Source organism: Anticarsia gemmatalis, chromosome 5 (genome assembly GCF_050436995.1).
Source record: "Anticarsia gemmatalis isolate Benzon Research Colony breed Stoneville strain chromosome 5, ilAntGemm2 primary, whole genome shotgun sequence".
NCBI classification, from domain to species: domain Eukaryota; kingdom Metazoa; phylum Arthropoda; class Insecta; order Lepidoptera; family Erebidae; genus Anticarsia; species Anticarsia gemmatalis.
In genome coordinates this window covers 505,027-511,385 of record NC_134749.1, presented here as the reverse complement: position 1 = coordinate 511,385, position 6,359 = coordinate 505,027, and the positions used below count along the sequence as shown (strand labels likewise).

Here is a 6,359-nt window from a genome sequence, read left to right as displayed (position 1 = left end):
AATAACGTTTAACGAGATCAGACAGTCGTTGTCAGAGTGATATACTTATGTTATAGAACAATGAAAATAATTACGGCAAGGATTGTTATGTCCGACTGTTTCTATCATTATTGCATATGGCATTACTCCCGAAAGCATTATACTTGTATATCCAAGTTCTGCAACCAGACAGCAGTTTCTGCAGTGTACTTATGCAACTCATTAATAATTGTTTAGTTAAAAAAAGGTATTGTAAAAATTAAACAAAAAATTAACCATCACAACTTTATATTATCTGCAACAACATGTCAAGTTTCGTACAAAGATCGAATGCATGTAGATACAGTCTTAACTTAATTAGTAAGAAAACACTCAAATATAAAAAGGAATATAAACTAACAACTAAAAAGAAATGGTTTCACCTGTAACTAAATGGACATTGCTGACTTTGGATCAAAAACTTATTTGTATTTAGTTAATATGTACATGAAAGTGATAAACTAAAAGTAACTCCTACAATGGAACTGAGTAACGGAAAAGTGCTGAGTTTGTGGCGTGCCTGTCTCGGCACCACAGGAACGGAGGATGCTATTACTAAACCGCCACCAAATATATCTAATGCTAAACACTTTGAAGATTAAGCCATGTAAATTACCTGCAACAAACAAAATAACATGTTAGTCTTGGTTGGAATAGAAAAACTGTCTGGACTATTGGATTAAGTCCAACACTTACAAAAGTTACACTATTTAAACTGAAATAAATATGGATTTTCTATCAAATATAACAGTTAACTCGTAAAATCAAGATGAGGATTAAGACTTGAGGGTCTAAGTAAAGTTACTTACTAATAATGCAAGTGCATAATTAGAGGAATTAATCTTAACTTTATCAATCACCCTCAGTTTAAATCTACTTTGCGTTTGATTTTGAAAGATTTACCGACGGGAACCAAAATCAAAGTAATTATCAATATACTTACGTAAAAAAAAAGGAATAAAGTAAAAGTGCGCGTTCCACTGGACGCGGCTCATGTAAGAGCCGCGGCAGCCGCGCGGGCCAGCGGCGCGGGCGGGCGGCGTCGCGCGACGTCGGCGCCCGCGGCATCGGACCGCTGTGGCCTGTCGCCGTCGTCAGGGACTGGCATTGACCCTGCCTGAAAGACAAACGCTAAGTTAGGACATGGAATAATAAGCTTGAAGGACGAAACTACACAAAGAAGGCAAAACGCTTTAAGTAGTAGTAGAAAGCAGAGTAGGCTACTTTTGGCATTTATAATTCTGAATTCGGAGGTGGGAATGTGCTCCGAAACTTCAAGAATACTTTACTACGATAATGGAAAAGCAGTATGCACTTCAGTTAAAAGCTAGAACGAGGCTCGCTCCAGGCAAAGGCTAGAAGAGATTTTGTTTTATTAAACATCTGTAAAGTGGTTACTCTCTGCTGTAAAGCTAAGCAGCTAATTAAGCGTTGTACTTTCAATGTAACATATGACCGGCAGTAGAATTGCTTAGGTTAGGTCCGGCGGCATTTGTGCCACGTGGTGTGAAAAGCAAAATTGTAAAAGAATAGCTATGGCTACTAATAATGAAAGCTAAAGGCAGTTCAAACATCAGGTACATGCTGCTCTAGGCTAGTTGTACAGTTAAACCTACCACGTGGTTACGGGTGGGCCACGTGGAATTGCAAAGTAGTGAATCAAAAGAAATTCGGAATGAAAGTATCCTGATCATGATTGGTATTATTCAGGGGAGTAACTAGACTAAAATAAAGGTAAAACAAGACTTTAAAGGAAAGACGAAAAGGCTTTAGCGCAGAAAAAAAAATAGAATATTAGAAAAATTAGGATGTTACTTACCATACTGCTACAGGCCACGGGAAGCGGGCACCCTGGCTCACTGTATAACAAAATAAAACATAAGTAAAAAACAAAATGTTTGACACGTGGCTTAAAGAAATTTCGATATGAAATTATTCGATTTGATATAGTCCAAGGAATTCTTAAAAATGTAACGAAATATTAATTTGAATCCATTGGGTTAAACAATGATCGTCAAACCGACGGACACGTGGCTTAATTTTCACAAAATCCTCTAAAATTTTCGAAAGAATAACATACAGAACTAAAACAGACGCGTAAAGCACAGTTAAAACACAATCGGAACAAAAACTTTTAAAAAGAAAACAAAAAAATTAAATCTCCACGTGGTATTCTAAACAGAACAAAATGGCGAACCATTAAAATATTAAATATTAATTAATTAATTAAAAGTTTTACTCACGTCCCGCTGCAGCACCCGAATGCAACGATTGCATCTCCTACCATTGCTTTTATACTCTTTTTTAAGTCACTGCACACTAATAACATAGTAAGTGACAAATTAACAACTATTGTTCTGTGTTTTTTTACCAAATTCAAAAAATTAATAAGTTTTCATCATTGGATAAATGTTGAAATGGATTTTCCATTTTCTACGGATTTTCTATGCGTTGTTTAAATATAAAAATCAAATATACACTTATTTTAGAATGGATTTCTTTTTATCTAAGACTCTTCAGCTTTATAATATTAGTATAGATAGAAATTTTAATTGCTATTCATGTTATAATCTTTAGTAGATGACAAGAAATCGTAAAGACCAGTAATGGATTAGTATGTAACATTAATTACCAGTTTCTTTGTATAGTTATCTAAATAAATACTCATTGGCTATAAACCTAAGACTAAAACAAGTAATCTAGATCTTAATTACTCTTTTTATAGATCACAAATGATTACTTTGTAAGTAATAGTTTACTTTAACTTCATAAAAACATACAATTATGTGATTCTTTACCTTACGGGGACTCAAGTAGCAAGATACGCCACTTATTATGTAAGATCAGTGGATATTAAACATCGTAATTATGACAACAAGATGCTTTATAAATCCGCCGCTCTTTTTTTATCACATATGTTACGTACTCATTTGTACTATACCGAGTGATTACTGATATCTTACTATTCGAATACATTATAGCATGTTTATTTATGTTTTTATATAAATCGATGCTGTATGTGAAAAAAATGCATAAATTTATGAGTTAAATGGTTCGCAAGATCAACATGCAGAAATCGACCATAAGCTACAGTCAGACCCTGAAAAAGTGGGAAAACATGTTTTTCTAAAAGAAAGTCACGGTAACTTTAGCTTAAAGCGTTCGAATTTAATTACATCGCGTGTGGATTCAATCTTTAAAAAATGCAGTTACGTTGTTTTTTTTATAACGTGTTACAGCATTTTTTCTTTAACTACCCTCACATGATATTTTATAAAAAAGTCTAGAAGCTTCTTTAAAAAATAATAAAATATTGTTTTATGCTTTTTTCGTCACTTGTTTAACACTAAATTAAAAGCTTATAGAGATTGTATTATTTTATAGTTTTACAATAAAATTAGACAAACGTTTTGCTTTAGAAGATAATAACCTGTAATTTGTATTAGTTAAATACTAATTGGTATTTAACTCTCACATAGCTAATTATTAGTTTAATATAATAATTTATATGCTATAACATTCAAGGAAAATCTAAGAAAGTATCGTTTGTCTTAAAGTTATAGAAAGGATGCATAACCTCAAACCCTTTGGCAGCGTGGTAGACTAACCTAACTTCTTCATAATATCTCCTAAGTCTGGAGAGATTTTTGCCTAGCCTAGCCTAAGACAGTAAATGCTTTCTAAGTTACATTTTATATTTGAGAAAACTTAATTCAATACGTTTTAAACAATACAATTTCGTTATGTAAACTATTATTATAATTTGATTTCATTGCGATTTGCTTTCGTATAGTTATTATTTTATAGGTAGATATTTTATAGGTTTTCAAGACCTTAGTGTGAAACGTAGTGAAACCTCAAAAAGGTAATGTGGGTGAAAATGATGTATATTGCAAATTAAAACGATATTTCTAAATTATAACTACCCACGATTAAAATATAATAGATAATATGTTTACTTTGTATTATATCACCGATTAAAATCGAACGATCATAACATCGTTTGTGGTGTATCATTTTATTTGCAAACGCTTTCACCTACTGCTAGGTTTCATTAACTTATGAACAAAATAGGTTAAACCTATCATAACTTAACCCCAAATATAAATATCTAAATGTACCGTCTATTAACTAAAGATACAACTAAGCACATTGATTTATTAAATGTGTTTCAGCATGTTTTTATACGAATAAGACATTGACCGATAAAACAAGTCATAGCAATTGAAAAACAACAGGGGAATTGATTATGATAATATCAGTAAGGGGACCATTGCATTTAAATCTCTGCAAGATGATTTTGATCAGATATAAACTGACCAATATTACTTATTATCTTGTTTTACTGTAGTTCCATACATATTAATTTCTATTTTTGTAAGAAAGGTATATCAATGTTATACATACGAATGGCTATCAATCTTTTAAATCAATCTTTTAACTCATTTTGATAATGTTCGGGGATGGAGATTTTCGATAACAAAGCGAATGAAACCTAGCTAGTAAGATAATATTACGTAGCAGTTGTTCTGTCTGTATTATCTCTAACCAAAATACCGAACGTCTTTTCCAAAACTACCCAAGTACCCACAGCCAGTAAAATAAACAGAGTACGTCACATAAATATCCTCGCAGTTGTACCTAAGCCACTAAATCAAAGTACATAGCTCTTATATACGTTACATAGTCCGTACATAAATCCTGCGCCATTTTCCCTCGGTAAATTTAATAATCCTGAAGTTGGTTCTTAGTAAAGACAAACGTCCACCCTCCTCCCTTGCCACCCTGGAGGAAAAATATTATATAACTTGCCTGGAAAAACGGGGGTAGGAGGAGTTAAAGGACCGGTGGGCGTGTTGAAGCCACGCCTTTTCGAGTAGGCGGGGCGAAGGCTTTCACGCTGTTGAGTACGGTCCAAATGTTCTCGTTTATTAAATGAAGGTAAATAATTTAGTTGGAGTGCTATTGGATGATATAAATTGTATGGAGTAATGGCTTTGTTTGTGTTGTTGTGTTGTGAGAATACCTGCTTGTATTGAAATTATATGTCCGATAGTAAAAAGTTACTGTTCTGTTTGCAGAAAATACTAACAAAATGGTACCCACAAGAGACAAGACATACCAGGGTTAAAAACACTTTTTTTTACCTTACTGATGAACTTTTACTTACTTACATCGATGCTTTGATTGCTGATATTATAAACACATCATTTAAATAAAGAGATACCATTATGTCATTAATATTATTTCAAAGTTATTTTTCTTATATCACTACGGACTTTAGACTTTCCATACACCATTGGTTGTCTACTCTCTTGTGTTAAGGAAAGGATCAAATTAAAAATCACTTGAATTTCGGTGATTTGGTAACTTTTTTAACAATAAATAAAGCTGAAAATTCTTAAAACTTTGCTCTTTAGGGTAGGGACCCTAAAGAGCAAAGTTTTAAGAATTTTCACAAAATAAACAGCGAATAAAATTGTTTTAAAAGAATTCAGTAAACGGAAACGGTACATTGTATTGCAAAATAAAAGTAAATTCTATTTACCCATTTTCCATTAGGGACTTCTTTTAAACAATAGCAAAACAAAGGATGCGTTAACAAAATTACCGGTGGAGAGGTCGAGAGGGAGGCGAAATAAAAACACAACAAATTAATGAGCCCTCTAACTCCCGTTCAAGAGGGACCACACAAAAGCTAATTTTTCAACTACTAAACATTTTTCGGTACGATTTCCAAAAAAGAATTTCGGTACAGTCGTGTTGCAAAATCTGGACCAAATTCAAATTGAAAGAAAATGAAACGAAGGTTTAATTAAATTATTATGTTTTTCCCTTTTTAGTTTTAATTTGTATCTTAACAGGTTATGTTACTAATTAATGAGAGTTATGAGCAAAAATGTGTACTCATAAATTACGCCCTATGTAGGAAACCTTGAGGTATGTGTATTACTATGTTTCTTATGACAAGAATGTTGACATTTGTCGTAGAATTCAATTATTCAGTCTTTATTATCCGTTTCGACTAGTTCGTACTGAAAAACGTTGCATAAAATGTTTGCTGTAAACCACATTTAATGGAACACAACATTTTGTTCATATATTATTCTATTTTATGTCATGATCCATAAAGATCTTTACAATCTTAAATCACCAACCTTAAAAACTAATAGAATCGAAATATTGAATCTTAAAAAATATTCGATATCTATTTCACCACAATACAAAAAGAAAATATTTTTTCAAGTTGCAAACGGAAAATTTGAAACTGTACCCAACAACCGACCCGACACAAAATGTTTCCGACTGTATCACAGAAGCCCCTCGCATCTGGCGTTGTA

The 6,359-nt window shown here is 32.6% G+C and overlaps 1 long non-coding RNA gene across 2 annotated transcripts; it reads right to left on the bottom strand.

Annotated features, from left to right (window-relative positions):
• Positions 1-250: 250 nt before the first annotated feature.
• Positions 251-2,294, bottom strand: LOC142973301 (uncharacterized). 2 transcript variants are annotated; one of them, XR_012959497.1, is made up of 4 exons: positions 2,262-2,294; positions 1,838-1,877; positions 962-1,135; positions 251-634 (listed from the first exon to the last, which is right to left on the bottom strand). It is a non-coding gene; the product is annotated as an uncharacterized LOC142973301 (long non-coding RNA). The 2 variants fall into 2 exon arrangements; XR_012959498.1 differs by lacking the exon at positions 2,262-2,294 and adding an exon at positions 2,099-2,117.
• Between the last annotated feature and the right edge of the window lie 4,065 nt (positions 2,295-6,359).